Source organism: Oncorhynchus mykiss, chromosome 4 (assembly GCF_057628025.1).
Source record: "Oncorhynchus mykiss isolate SJ-2025 chromosome 4, ASM5762802v1, whole genome shotgun sequence".
Lineage (NCBI taxonomy): Eukaryota > Metazoa > Chordata > Actinopteri > Salmoniformes > Salmonidae > Oncorhynchus > Oncorhynchus mykiss.
In genome coordinates this window covers 71,193,931-71,210,067 of record NC_143025.1, presented here as the reverse complement: position 1 = coordinate 71,210,067, position 16,137 = coordinate 71,193,931, and the positions used below count along the sequence as shown (strand labels likewise).

Here is a 16,137-nt window from a genome sequence, read left to right as displayed (position 1 = left end):
CTCAAGCTCTGTCAGGTTGGATGGGGAGCGTCGCTGCACAGCTATTTTCAGGTCTCTCCAGAGATGTTCGATCGGGTTCAAGTCCAGGCTCTGGCTGGGCCACTCAAGTACATTAATTGACTTGTTCTGAAGCTGCTCCTGTGTTGTCTTTGCTGTGTGCTGAGGGTCGTTGTCCTCTTGGAAGATGAACCATCTGAGGTCCTGATCGTTCTGGCGCTGGTTTTCGTCAAGTATCTCTCAGTAATGTGCTCTGTTCATCTTTCCCTCGATCCAGCTAGTCTCCCAGTCCCTGCCTCTGAAAAACATCCCCACAGCATGATGCTGCCACCCCCATGCTTCACCATAGGGATGGTGCCAGGTTTCCTCCAGGCGTGATGCTTGGCATTCAGGCCAAAGTGTTTAATCTAGGTTTCATCAGACCAGAGAATCTTGTTTCTCATGGTCTGAGAGTGTTTAGGTGCCTTTTGGCAAACTCCAAGCAGGCTGTCTAGTGCCTTTTACTGAGTGGCTTCAGTCTGGCCACTCTACCATAAAGGCCTGATTGGCGGAGTGATGCAGAGATGGTTGTCCTTCTGGAAGGTTCTCTCATCTCCACAGAGGAACTCTGGAGCCTTGTCAGAGTGACCATCGGGTTCTTGGTCACCTCCCTGACCAAGGTCATTCTCCCCCAATTCCTCAGTTTCTCCGGTCGGCCAGCTCTAGGACAAGTCTGTGTTCTTGGGGACCTTCAATGCTGCAGAAATCTTTTGGTACCCTTCCCCAGATCTGTGCCTCAACATAATCCTGTCTCAGAGCGTTAAGGACAATTCCTTTGACCTCATGGCTTGATTTTGCACTGACATGCATTGTCAACTGTGGGACCTTTATATAGACAGGTGTGTGCCTTTCCAAATCATGTCCAATCAATAACATTTACGACGGGGGGACTCCAATCAAGTTGTAGAAACATCTTAAAGATGATCAATGGAAACAGGATGCACCTGAACTCAATTTTGAGTCTCATAGCAAAGGGTATGAATAGTTATGAAAATAAGCTATTTCTATTTTTATTTTTAATACACTAGCAAAAAAAATGAAAACAGTTTTCGCTTTGTCATTATGGGGTATTGTGTGTAGATTGAGGGGAAAATGTATTTAATCCATTTTAGAGTAAGGGTGTAACATAACAAAATGTGGAAAAAGTCAAGGGGTCTGAATACTTTACGAATGCACTGCCATCTCAAGAGTATATGATTTCATGAAAATAGTACATTTCAGTCATTTATTAGACATTCAAAGCAACCAGCAACTTGCTCAAGGGCACATCGACATATTTTTTGCCTAGTCAGCTAAGGGGATTCTAACCAGTGACCATTCGGTTACTGGCCCAACACTCTTAACCACTAGGCTAATTACCTAGAACTTATTGTTTATTTTTCAATGATAGCATGTTTTTTTTCTGTGACAGTGTAAAGTAGTAAAGCACATTATTTACAAATTCTATTGTTTTTTTTTATATAAAACTGCTTTGATACACCACTTTACTAGTTTATCAACTACATACGCTCCACCAACCAACTACATCCAATACACTTACCAACAACAACCACTACACCAGCATTTGCATAACACCTTCTGAACCAACCCTGCTAATTATTTTAGTAACCCATGTTGGCCAGAAAGCCTAATCCCTCTGTAAATGCGGATTACAGGGAGGTTGTTGGGTCTTTGTTTTTAAACAGGCACCCTCTTAGTCCCAGAGGTTACCATTTCCCGCCTGATTACCTATTAGCGCAGAGCGCTAGCTAATAAAGTTGTGTGAAAACACTTCTTCAACCCAACAATTTATGCTACTCATGAAATATACCATAAACCCAGTTAATCCCAAATAGCCCTTGCATGGTTTAACACCCTTAAGAATGCAGTAAACGATTAAATCTGTGATTTTCTCTTGAATCCAGGGGATGTGAGTGAGCTAGCCATCTGTTTGTCTCCCCTATCTAGCTATGTAAACGTAGCATAACAAGTTAGCTAGCAGACCCGCTGGACTTTACTCTGTTGCTTAGCAATGGTGAGTCTGTGACAGATTGGATTGTTTATATAAAGGATAGTTTAATGTGTGATCCAAGCCCCCTAATGGAGGGAAAATATGATGGGATGTCCAGAATTATGTTTTTTTATTTTGTTTTGTTGTCATTTAGTCAAGGCATAGTTATTTTACTACTTTGTCTATACATATCTGGTTTCTTGCTTTTAGTAACTCTTCAGAAATACAGAAAATATTACGTTTCCTTTACAAAAATGTACGATGGTACTACTATGGTACTTTCATTCATACCATGGTACTTTCACTTATACCATGGTATAGTCTGAACCATGGCAATGTACTGTGATTTTAGCTTTGAAGTATGATGGCACTACCATGGTAATGGCATTGTACCTAAATAATTGTTGGTGCCATTCTTCATAATTGTGCGTAACCATAGCAGAATGTATAATGCAGGTTTAAACCATGCTATTTCCATAATCCACAGCTATGCCAAATTATGCAATACCATGGCATTATTTAGGTGCATGGCAGTACCATCATACTTCAAAGCTAAAACCCTGGTACATTTCCATGATTCAGATTTATACCATGGTATAAATGATGCAATACCATGGTAATATTTTACAGTATGGTACAATCTTTATTAATTGTGCATTACCATGGTACAATGGCAGTATAATGCATTAAATAAATAAATCCCCCAAGGTCAAAAGAGGTTGGTTGGTATTATATTGATGAGTTTATATACCAGTGTGGGCAAGTTTCTGATAAAGTCAGAGGTAGGCTACTACTGTTGGTCCTAGTTAATCTGTATCATCAAAGAAAAATAGAAGTTGTGGAAAAGGGAAAGTACTTAATGTATTACCAATACAGTTTTTTACTTGTTTGGGTTCCCTGTGTTGCCAACCTGAAATGTGGGAGAATGTCAGATACATTTGTAAAAATAGTGTATATGAACACCCCTTCAAATTTGTGGATTCGGCTATTTCAGCCACACCCATTGTTGACAGGTGTATACAATTGAGCACACAGCCATGCAATCTCCATAGACAAACACTGACAGTAAGTAGAATTACCTTACAGAAGACCTCAGTGACAACATGACACTGTCATAGGATGCCACCTTTCCAACAAGTCAGTTTGTCAAATTTCTGTCTGGCTAGAGCTGTCCCAGTCAACTGTAAGTGCTGTTATTGTGAAGCGGAAACGTTTAGGAGCAACAACTGCTCAGCTGTGAAGTGGTAGACCACACAAGCTCACTGAACGGGACCACCGAGTGCTGAAGCGCGTAACGCGTTAAAATTGTCTGTCCTCAGTTGCAACACTCACTACCGAGTTCCAAACTGCCTCTGGAAGCAACTTCAGCACAATAACTGTTCGTCGGGAGCTTCAAGAAGTGACTTCCCATGCCCTAGCAGCCACACACAAGCCTAAGAACACCATACACAATGTAAAGTGTTGGCTGAAGTGGTGTAAAGATTGCAGCCATTGGACTCTGGAGCAGTGCAAACGCATTATCTGGAGTGATGAAATACGCTTCACCATTTGGCAGTCTGACGGACAAATCTGGGTTTAGCCGATGCCAGGAGAACGCTATCTGCCCCAATGCATAGTGCCAACTGTAAAGTTTAGTTGAGGAGGAATAATAGTTTGGGGCTGTTTTTCATGTTCCGGGCTAGGCTCCTTAGTTCAGGTGAAGGGAAATCTTAAGGCTGCAGCATACAATGACTATCTAGACGATTTTGTGCTTCCAACTTTGTGGCAACAGTTTGGGGAAGGCCCTTTCCTGTTTCAGCATGACAATGCCCCCGTGCACAAAGCCAGGTCCATACAGAAATGGTTTGTCGATCTGTGTGGAAGAACTTGACTGGCCTACATAGAGCCCTGACCTCAACCCTATCGAACACCTTTGGGATGAATTGGAACGCCGACTGCGAGCCAGGCCTAAACGCCCAACATTAGTTGCCGACCTCACTAATGCTCTTGTGGCTGAATGGAAGCAAGTCCCTGCAGCAATGTTCCAACATCTAGTGGAAAAGCCTTCCCAGAAGGGTGGAGGCTGTTAAAGCAGCAAAAGTGGGACCAACTCCATATTCACACCCGTGAATTTGGAATGAGATGTTCCACAAGCAGGTGTCCGCATACTTTTGGTTGTGTATATGGGTAGGTTACTTTTTAAATGTAATCCATTAAAGTTACTAGTTAGCTGTCCAAAATTGTAATCCGTAACGTAACTTTTGGATTACACAAACTCAGTAACATAATCGGATTACATTCTGTTACTTTTAGATTACTTTTCCCTTATGAGGCATTAGAATAAGACAAAAATGTATGTTACCAATTGAATGACATCTATTGCAGGATAAATCAATGTTAAAGTTTACATAGCTGGCCACATATGGATGTTAAATTTTACTTTATGGATTGGTTATGTAGGTTTCTAACCCATCACTTTCTACTACATATAATAATACGATTAAATTAGACTTTGTTTTTTAATGTAAAGATTTATCAGAATTCTAGTCATTCCAATAAATGTTACTTACACACCTTGATCTTCAAGAATACTACTTTGAAATATGGAAGTATAGATTATCCAAATAGTTTTACCTGAGCATGACGCCAAAACCAAGGACTTATTAGCCAGCCCTACTCTGTTGTTTATGATTTTGTTGTCATAGAGGACTGATTGAGCTCATTGATTCGAGTTAAACATTAAATGCTCTGCTCATGGAATGGCATGCTTTGAGTACTACTGAAAAGTGCTATTTACATGTGAAAAATGAATGTCATATGCTGCATTTGCTATAGGCCTATTGTTTTGTTGGTGACAATATGGTATCTTGATAATATGCAGCTGTTTAAAGGGCTAATCAACAGATGAAACAATAACAAAATGTTTGGCCCGCCTCTGTTTTGGTAAAAAGATGAGGGCCACTGTTTTGGTAAAAAAAAACAGTCTATAAACTTATATGTTGGGTTCTCATGGAGTATGACAGTTGAAGTAAGCTCATGAGCCATTTATAAGTTGTTTTCTTCAAGAATCAATGGATATATATAATTTATAAATCCAAAAATGGATGTAGCAATTACAGATTGCCCCCTTTAAGACTATCAAAAGTTTGAGCATGTGTCCATTAGGCCTATGGATTTTTTTATGATCAGCATGAATTAGATTGAGCAATAAAATCCCAATTTTTATTCCGTAGGCTTGGATCCGCAATATTTAGCTGTTGCAAGAGTGCATTTTCACTGGCTGTCCACTGGTTAAAAAAAACTAAAAAACAATGATTGATAGGCAGCTTAAATTTCTTGAATTCAACCATCATTGGGTTGAAATACACATTTAGACTTGTGAACAGCCATCCACAACAACCACAATCTGTATAGGGCACAAATAGCTAAATGAGAGAGCAGCAGTGTGATTCACATCAGTGGCTATATAGATATCAATAATAAGTGATATCCGTATCACGATAGACTACACCACTGTTGTCATCCTTACCTCCACGCGTTTATTCAAATTGGATCATCTTTGGATGCCGACAGCAGTTGCTCCATTGTGAGTGTTTGGACTGTAGCCTACAAAAGCCTATTCCTGCTATTTTCCCGCGATCCATCAAACACATTTGGTGTGTCATCATCTTGGTCTCTGATTTGTGGTCAGACTCGCTCAGGTGGAATACATTTTAAATGTGCGCCTTTTTCACTGCTGATTTGAATGTCATTGATAAAACAGAGTGTCAAATATTTTTTTTCGAAAACATCCTTTCTGAATTTAAAAGTAAGTAATCCTCGAAGTAATAATTTCGTTTTTCAGAAGTATCTGTAATCTGATTACAAAATGTTTGATGGTAATTTATCACATCCTAGTTACGTTTTTCTGTAATCCCTTACATGTAACAGATTAGTCAGGGCAATAGGACCAACAAACGTTCATAGAGACGGTGCGTTCGTAAAATCACTCTGGCTATCTAATCCTATTTCAGAACACTCGTCTGTGTGTGCCCGAGCACATAATAACTGATACATTTACGAAAAGATCAATCGTACTCCTGGGCCAGAGAGTCCAGTGTGCGCTCTGAACCCTCCGAGGGCAAATCGCTCTGAATTTACAAAGACAATCTCACAACGCTCTTAATTTACGAACGCCCAGAGCGCACACTGAGCGCAGGAAGGCAATCCAGACTGAATTTACGAACACGGCCAGTGTAAACAAAAGGAAACATTGGAACTTGCTGTTGTTAGGGAGACGTTGATAATTACTGGTAAATGTATTCATGAGAAACGTTTTTTTTGTATGTAGTTATTTAGAATTATATAAGACTAAGCCAGTTGAATGAGAGAGCGCCAACTGACAACTGTATTGAAGAGAGAAGCACCAGATAAACTAAGGTTTCAGACTCATTCATTATTCTCACCATACCCTATCCAGGTCCTAAGGTTGAAGACAATAACCATGTGTGTTGTGGTTGTTCACTATGAGCTAAAGGGGTTTAAGAGGGTACTAAGCCTACGACTTGCCATTACAGAGCGATAAATCAATGTTACATTGTGTGAGTACCATAAATTACTATATAGTTTTGTCACTTTAACTGAAAAACGTTGGGACACAGACCGTCATAATATATCGGGTTTACTACACTACATGACCAAAAGTATGTGGACACCAGCTTGTCGAACATCTCATTCCAAAATCCTGGGCATTAATATGGAGTTGGTCCCCCCCTTGCTGCTACTCTTATGGGAAGGCTTTCCACTAGATGTTGGAACATTGCTGTGGGGACTTGCTTCCATTCAGCCACAAGAGCATTAGTAAGGTCGGGCACTGATGTTGGGTGGTTAGGCCTGGCTCACAGTCGGAGTTCCAATTCATCCCAAAGGTGTTACATGGGGTTGAGGTCAGTGCTCTGTGTAGGCCAGTCAAGTTCATCCACACTGATCTCAACAAACCATTTCTGTATGGACCTCGCTTTGTGAACAGGGGCATTGTCATGCTGAAACAGGAAAGGGCCTTCCCCAAACTGTTCCCACAAAGTTGGAAGCACAGTATTGTCTAGAATGTCATTGTATGCTGTAGTGTTAAGAATTCCCTTCACTGGAACTAAGGGGCCTTGCCCAGACCATGAAAAACAGCCCTAGACCATTACTCGTTCTCCACCAAACTCTTCAGTTGCCACTATCCATTGGGGCAGGTAGCGTTCTCCTTGCGTCGGCCAAAGACAGACTTGTCCGTCGGACTGCCAGATGGTGAAGAGTGCTTTATCACTCCAGAGAAGGCGTTTCCACTGCTCCAGAGTCCAATGGTGGCGAGCTTTACACCACTCCAGCCGACACTTGGCATTGTGTATGGTGATCTTAGGGTTGTGTGTGGCTGCTCGGTCATGGAAACCCATTTCATGAAGCTCCCAACAAACAGTTCTTGATCTGACATTGCTTCCAAAGGCAGTTTGGAACTCGGTAGCAACCAAGGACAGATGATTTTTATGAGCTTTAGCACTCAGCTGTCCCTTTCAGTGAGCTTGTGTGGCCTACCTTTTTGAAGCTGAGCCGTTGTTGCATTTCCACTTCACAATAACTGCACTTACAGTTGACTGGGGCAGTTCTAGCAGGGTAGAAATTCAATTAACTGACCTGTTGGAAAGGTGGTATCCTATGACGGTGCCACATTGAAAGTCACTGAGCTCTTCAGTAAGGCCATTCTACTGCCAATGTTTGTCACAGTCAATGAAGGGGTGTCAACATACATAGTGTATCTTGATTTTATGTTTCACACATGCTGCTAGTGGGTTAAATCTAGATTTGGTTTCCTCTATCGTAATCGCTCCTCTTTCACTCCACCTGCCAAACTAACCCTGATTCAGATGACCATTTTACCCATGCTAGATTACAGAGACGTAATTTATAGATTGGCCATTAAGGGTGCTTTCAAACGACTAGATGTTCTTTACCATTTGGCCATCAGATTTGCCACCAATGTTCCTTATAGGACACATCCCTGCACTCTATACTCCTCTGTTAATTGGTAATCTCTGTATACCTGTCGCAAGACCCACTGGATGATGCTTATTTATAAAACCCTCTTAGGCCACACTCCCTCCTATCTGAGATACCTACTGCAGCACTTATCCTCCACATACAGTGGCTTGTATTCACCCCCCTTGGCATTTTTCCTATTTTGGAAAATGCCATGATGTTTGCGCCAGTACCATGTAATTTTCCTGCGATGGTAGTGACCAAAAAAAACGAAATAGTTCAAAAAAATGTACCATAGTAGCACAATGAAAAAAATATCATGGTACATTTTTTGTAAGCGTTTCCCCAGTGTCAATGCTCATCAACTTATCATTTTTGGGAATGCTCATTGTACTCTACGTAGTGTTGTGGTGCGTAATTCATATATCACCTGTCCCACTCGGAGTGTATGAAACCTGTCTTTCTGTCTGTATTCTTCTTTTTTTCTTCTCCTGAATTTCTCAAAATTGTGTTTGGTGGTGGACAGTGATAAACAACTTCCGTGGCTCTCTTTTCTCAAAAGAGACCCCGGACCTAGCAGTATCTTTTGGAACAGCAATAAATCTCATCCCAGGCTTCTTGGCCTACACATTAATCTCCATCGTGGCCCACTTTCCCTGGATAACACTCCTTTAGAATGGTGTCGCAAGCGTTTCATTACATGATTAATCAGAGCACACAGTCTTATCTGACGGAAGCTCTCTCGGGGAAGGGAGAGGACTGGAGAGACACATTCCTTGAGTCAGGCACTAATGGAACTCAGTACTTGGGTCAATCCACCCGTTAAGTACCTTTTGAGAAGTGTAACTTTGTTAAGAAAATATATATACAGTACCAGTCAAAAGTTTGGACACACCTACTCATTCCAGGGTTTTTCGTTATTTTTTATCTTTTCTACATTGTATAATAATAGTGAAGACATCAAAACTATTAAATAACACATATGTAATCATGTTGTAACCAAAAGAGTGTTAAACAAATCAAAATAGATTTTATATTTGACATTCTTCAAAGTAGCCACCCTTTGCCTTGATGGCACTCTTGGCATTCTCTCAACCAGCTTCATGATGTAGTCACCTGTAATGCATTTCAATTAACAGGTGTGCCTTGTTAAAAAGTTAATTTGTGGAATTTCGGTCCATCTTAATGCGTTTGTGCTAATCAGTTGTGTTGTGACAAAGCAGGGGTGGTATACAGAAGATAGACCAATTTGGTAAAAGACCAAATCCATATTATGACGAGAACAGCTAAAATAAGCAGAGAGAAACGACAGCCCATCATTACTTTAAGACATGAAGGTCAGTCAATATGGAGAATGTCAAAAACTTAAAATGTTTCTTCAAGTTCAGTCGCTAAAACCATCAAGCGCTTTGATGAAAGTGGCACTCATGAGGACTGCCACTGGAAAGGAAGACCCAGAGTAACCTCTGCTGCAGTGGATAAGTTCATTAGAGTTACAAGTCTCAGAAATCGGCGTTCAACTGCAGATTGCAGCACAAATAAATGCTTCACAGAGTAATAGCCATATCTCAACATCAACTGTTCAGAGGAGACTGTGTGATTTTTAAAATGTATTTAACCAGGTAGGCTAGTTGTGAACAAGTTCTCATTTACACTGCGATCTGGCTAAGATAAAGCAAAGCAGTTTGACACATACAACAACACAGAGTTACACATGGAATAAACAAACATACAGTCAATAATATAGTAGAAAAAGTCTACATACAGTGTGTGCAAATGAGGTAAGATAAGGGAGGTAAGGCAATAAATAGGCCTTGGTGGCGAAGTAATTACAATATAGCAATAAAACACTGGAATGGTAGATGTGCAAAAGATGAATGTGCAAGTAGAGATACTGGGGTGCAAAGGAGCAAGATAAATAAATAAATACAGTATGGGGATGAGGTTGAATGCGCTACTTACAGATGGGCTATGTTCAGGTGCAGAGATCTGTGAGATGCTCTGACAGCTGGTGCTTAAAGCTAGTGAGGGAGGTATGAGTCTCCAGCTTTAGTGATTTTTGCAGTTAATTCCAGTCATTGGCAGCAGAGAACTGGAAGGAAAGGCGGCCAAAGGAGGAATTGGCTTTGGGGTGACCAGTGAGATATACCTGCTAGAGCGCATGCTATGGGTGGGTGCTGCTATGGTGACCAGTGAGCTGAGATTAGGTGGGGCTTTACCTAGCAAAGACTTGTAGATGACCTGGAGCCAGTGCGTTTGGTGACGAGTGTGAAGCAAGGGCCAGCCAAAGAGAGCTTACAGGTCGCAGTGATGGGTAGTATATGGAGCTTTGGTGACAAAACGGATGGCACTGTGATAGACTCCATCCAATTTGTTGAGTAGAGTGTTGGAGGCTATTTTGTAAGTGACATCGCTGAGGTCAAGGATCGGTAGGATGGTCAGTTTTACAAGGGTATGTTTGGCAGCATGATTGAAGGATGCTTTGTTGCGGAATAGGGAGCCGATTCTAGATTTAATTTTGGATTGGAGATGTTTAATATGAGTCTGTAAGAACAGTTTACAGTCTAACCAGACACCTAGGTATTTGTAGTTGTCCACATATTCTAAGTCAGAACCGTCCAGAGTAGTGATGCTGTATGGGTGGGCAGGTGCGGGCAGTGATCAGTTGAAGAGTTTAGTTTTACTTGCATTTAAGAGCAGTTGGAGGCCATAGAAGGAGAGTTGTATGGCATTGAAGCTCGTCTGGAGGTTAGTTAACAGGTATACAGAATGGTGTCGTCTGCGTAGAGGTGGATCAGAGAATCACCTGTAGCAAGAACGACATCATTGACGTATACAGAGAAGAGAGACGGACAGAGAATTGAACCCTGTGGCACCCCCATAGAGACTGCCAGAGGTCCGGACAACAGACCCTCCAATTTGACACACGGTGAATCAGTAGTTGGTGAACCAGGCGAGGCAACCTTTTGAGAAACCAAGGCTGTTGAGTCTGCAGATAAAAATGTGGTGATTGACAGAGTCGAAGCCTTGGCCAGGTCGACGAATAAGGCTGCACAGTAATGTCTCTCATTGATGGCGGTTATGATATTGTTTAGGACCTTGAACATGGCTGAGGTGCACCCATGACCAGCTCTGAAACCAAATTGCATAGTGGAGAAGATACGGTGGGATTCGAAATGGTCGGTAATCTGTTTGTTAACTTTGCTTTCGAAGACCTTAGAAAGGCAGTGTAGGATAGATATAGGTCTGTAGCAGTTTGGGTCTAGAGTGTCTCCCCCTTTGAAGAGGGGGTTCACCGTGGCAGCTCTCCAATCTTTGGGAATCTCAGACGATACGAAAGAGAGGTTGAACAGGCTAGTAATAGGGGTTGCAACAATTTCAGCAGATCATTTTAGAAAGAGAGGGTCCAGATTGTCTAGCCCGGCTGATTTGTAGGGGTCCAGATTTAGCAGCTCTTTCAGAACATCAGCTATCTGGATTTGGGTGAAGGAGAAATGGGAGAGGCTTGGGAGAGTTGCTGTGGGGGGTGCAGGCCTGTTCGCCGGAGTAGGGGCAGCCAGGTGGAAAGCATGGCCAGCCATAAAAAAATCTTATTGAAAATCTCAATTATAGTGGATTTATCGGTGGTGACAGTTTCCTAGCCTAGCTCTTATTCTCCATGGCTTTTACAGTGTCCCAGAACATTTTTGAGTTTGTGCTACAGGATGCACATTTCTGCTTGAAAAAGCTAGCCTAAGCTAGCCTCAGCTTTCCTAACTGCCTGTTCCTAACTTCCTGTTCCTAACTTCCCTGAAAGTTGCATATCACGGGGGCTATTCGATACTAATGCAGAACGCCACAGGATGTTTTTGTGCTGGTCAAGGGCAGTCAGGTCTGGAGTGAACCAAGGGCTATTTAATTTCCTGGTTCTACATTTGAATGGAACATGCTTATTTAAGATGGTAAGGAAGGCACTTTTAAAGAATAACCAGGCATCCTCTACTGACGGGATGAGGTCAATATCCCTCCAGGATACCCGTGCCAGGTAGATTAGAAAGGCCTGCTCGTTGAAGTGTTTTAGGGAGCATTTGACAGTGATGAGGGGTGGTCGTTTGACCGCAGACCCATTACGGATGCAGGTAATGAGGCAGTGATCACTGAGATCTTGGTTGAAAACAGCAGAAGTGTATTTGGAGGGCAAGTTGGTTAGGATGATATCTATGAGGGTGCCCGTGTTTACGGATTTGGGGTTGTACCTGGTGGGTTCATTCATGATTTGTATGAGATTGAGGGCATCAAGGTTAGATTGTAGGATAGCCGGGGTGTTAAGCATGTCCCAGTTTAGGTCACCTAGCAGCACAAGCTCTGAAGATAGATGGGGGCAATCAATTCACATATGGTGTCCAGGGCACAGCTGGGGATAGAGGGTGGTCTATAGCAAGCGGCACCTGTGAGAGACTTGTTTCTGGAAAAGAGGATTTTTAAAAGTAGAAGCTCAAATTGTTTGGGTACAGAACTGGACACTAAAGACAGAACTCAGCAGGCTATCTCTGCAGTAGATTGCAACACCGCCCCCTTTAACAGTTCTGTCTTGTCGGAAAATGTTATAGTTAGGGATGGAAATTTCAGGGTTTTTGGTCGTCTTCATAAGCCAGGATTCAGACACTGCTAGGACATCTGGGTTGGCAGAGTGTGGTGAAGCAGTGAATAAAACAAACTTAGGGAGGAGGCTTCTAATGTTTACATGCATGAAACCTTTTATGGTTATAGAAGTCAACAAATGAGAGCACCTGTGGAATAGGAGTGGAGCTAGGCACTGCAGGGCCTGGATTAACCTCTACATCACCAGAGGAACAGAGGAGGAGTAGGATAAGAGTACGGCTAAAGGCTATAAGAACTGGTCGTCTAGTACGTTCAGACCAGAGAGTAAAAGGAGCATGTTTCTGGGCGCGATAGAGTAGATTCAAGGCATAATGTACAGACAAAGGTATGGTAGGATGTGAATACAGTGGAGGTAGACCTAGGCATTTAGTGATGATGAGAGAGATATTGTCTCTATAAATATCATTTAAACCAGGTGATGTCACCACGTGTGTGGGAGATGGAACTGAAGGGTTGTCTAAGGCATATTGCGCAGGGCTAGAGGCTCTACAGTGAAATAAGACAATAATCACTAACCAGAACCGTAATGGACAGGGCATATTGACATTAGGGAGAGGCATGCGTTGCCGTGTGATCATAGGGGTCCAGTGAGTAGTAAGGTTGGCGACACGGCGATTCAGACAGCTAGCGAGCCGGGGCTAGCAAGCAAGCAGAAGGGCCTTAGAGGGGCGTCGCGATGGAGGAAGTCTGTTATAGCGCCCTCGTGCGGAGCCTCCTCGTCAGTTGTGATGGATTAGTAGGGTTCCGTGTGGTAAAGGGGTCCAGTCCAATTGGCAAAAGAGTTATAGTGGCCCAAGAAATTCAGCTCACAGTCCGATATGCTACAGACAGCTAGCAGGCCGCGGTTAGCAGGCTAGCAGATGGGCATTCAGGGGACGTCGCGACAGAGGGGCCAGTTGAATAACTCCCTCGGGCAGATTACGTCGGTAGTCCAGTCGTGAAGGATCGGCGGGGGTTCGTACTGGCAGTAAGAGGGGTCCAGGTATAGGTATTGTAGCCCAGGAGTGGCTGATGGACCTCTTCAGCTAGCCGGGAGATGGGCCTAGCATGGGATAGCTCCAAGCTAATTGGTGCTTGTTTCGGGACAGATACGTTAGCCAGGAGTAGCCACTCGGATTGCAGCTAGCTAGCTGCGATGATCCAGGTGAAAAGGTTCAGAGCTTGCGGTGGGAATCCGGGGATGTGGAGAGAAAATAGGTCCGGTATGCTCTGGTTTGAATCGCGTTGTGCAAACTGGCAAGAGTTTTCCGAGCTATAGGTTAGCTGATGACCGCTAGCAGTGGTTAGCTGACTACTAGCTAGTAGCTAGTTAGCTGGCTTGCTTCTGTTGGGGGTTCCGATTTATAAGTAAAGAAAAATGCTTTAGAAAAAAGCAGATCCACACCACATTGGGTGAGGCGGGTTGCAAGTTGATGTTGAGAAAAATATTTTTAAAATATTTGCGAAGAAAAATATATAAAATATATTTACATGGGACACGACAAAGAAGTCTGACTGCTACGCCATCTTGGGTTCTATACAAGACACTTCAAGAAATCTGGCCTTCAGGGTCGAATTGCTAAAAAGAAACCACTACTAAAGGACACCAATAATAAGAAGAGACTTGCTTGGGCCAAGAAACTTAAGCAATGGACATTAGACCGGTGGAAATCTGTCCTTTGGTCTGATGAGTCCAAATTTGAGATTTTTGGTTCCAACCGCCGTGTCTTTGTGAGTCGCAGAGTAGGTGAACGGATGATCTCTGCATGTGTGGTTCCCACCATGAAGCATGGAGGATGAGGTTTGATGGTGTGGGGGTGATTTGCTGGTGACATGGTCAGTGATATATTTAGAATTCAAGGTACACTTAACCAGCATGGCTACCACAGCATTCTGCAGCAATACACCATCCCATCTGTTTTGCGTTTAGTGGGACTATCATTTGTTTTTCAACAGTACAATGACCCAACACATCTCCAGGGTGTGCGAGGGCTATTTGACCAATAAGGAGAATGATGGAGTGCTGCATCAGATGACCTGGCCTCCACAATCACCTGACCTCAACCCAATTAATATGGTTTAGGATGAGTTGGACCACAGAGATGAAGGAAAAGCACTCAACAAGTGCTCAGCATATGTGGGAACTCCTTCAAGACTTGGGAAAGCATTCCAGTTGACTACCTCATGAAGCTGGTTGAGAGAATGCCAAGAGTGTGCAAAGCTGTCATCAAGGTAAAGGGTGGCTACTTTGAAGAATCTCAAATATAAAATATATTTTGATTTGTTTAACACTTTTTTGGTTACTACATGATTCCATATGTGTTATTTCATCGTTTTTATGTCTTCACTATTATTCTACAATATTGAAAATAATTAAAATAAAGAAAAACCCTTGAATGAGTAGGTGTGTCCAAACCTTTGACTGGTACTGTATACGGTTGTAGTTTTACCTAATTTTAACATTCTGATATGAAAAGCATGTTCAACTTCATAAAAAACATGTTTTTCCCATCTCAAGAGTTAAATAATAAAAATGAAATGACTATAGTAAGAGCCTATGAAGTGCCAAATAAAGTAAGAGGGTTGACCGTAACAGGGTTGATGATTTCATCTTTAAACCAGCCATAAATCCCCTAGGGGGAGCGGAACCTTGCTGTGTGCAACAAGGAGTGGCAATTGAAAGCAAGCTTCACCCCCAAAATGTATTTGCTAATACATTTCTAGCCTGTATATCTATGAATCACAGGGTTTACATGTTGTGCTTGTACAATAAATGGTTGGCTTTTACAATGAAACAAATGCAAACAAACCCTTTAAGACAACAGGTGTGCACAACTTCATTTGAAGAGTGATGCAGTTCTGCTGGGTTTTGATTTTCTCTTGCATCTCATTCATCAATTAGAGGCACTCAGTATTTGAGATGGAGGAAATACACCTGGACCATGCAGAGTATGGAGGATGAGGGGAGGATGGATGGATAGATATGGATGAGGAGGAAGTAGGAGAGGATTTTACCATAAAGGATCTCCTGCAGTGCTTATTTGGTCGACACCGTGTTCAGTGGTCCAGACAACGTGCTTCTAGGCAAATCACCTCTGTCTTCTGCTGATTTCATTGAAAAGTACCATTACTTTTCTCTGGTCACTCCCTCAGTCTGACCCAGGTGTGTGTGTGTGTGTGTGTGTGTGTGTGTGTGTGTGTGTGTGTGTGTGTGTGTGTGTGTGTGTGTGTGCGTCGTGCGTTGTGCGTGCGTGTGTGTGTGTAAACTAATATGTGCTCCCACACACGTACACTATCTCCATTACATTTCTAAGTCACCCACCTATATTTACCCACGATTCCCTGGCATTACCTGATCCTGAAAGAGAACCTTACAGAGTCATGACAGAGAGAGAGAGAGAGAGAGACAGTTGGAGAGGAAGGTGCTGAAAGAGATAAAAGGGTGGTGAAGGATGACATAAATGAAGGTCCTGTTCGGCCTGGCTGTAGCAGCTTAGATCCCCTCTCATGTT

At 42.6% G+C, this 16,137-nt stretch overlaps 1 long non-coding RNA gene across 1 annotated transcript in view; it reads right to left on the bottom strand.

Moving 5' to 3' along the window:
- Positions 1 to 16,137, bottom strand: part of LOC149984126 (uncharacterized) — a 182,327-nt gene that overhangs the window by 42,548 nt on the left and 123,642 nt on the right. The window lies entirely within an intron of this gene.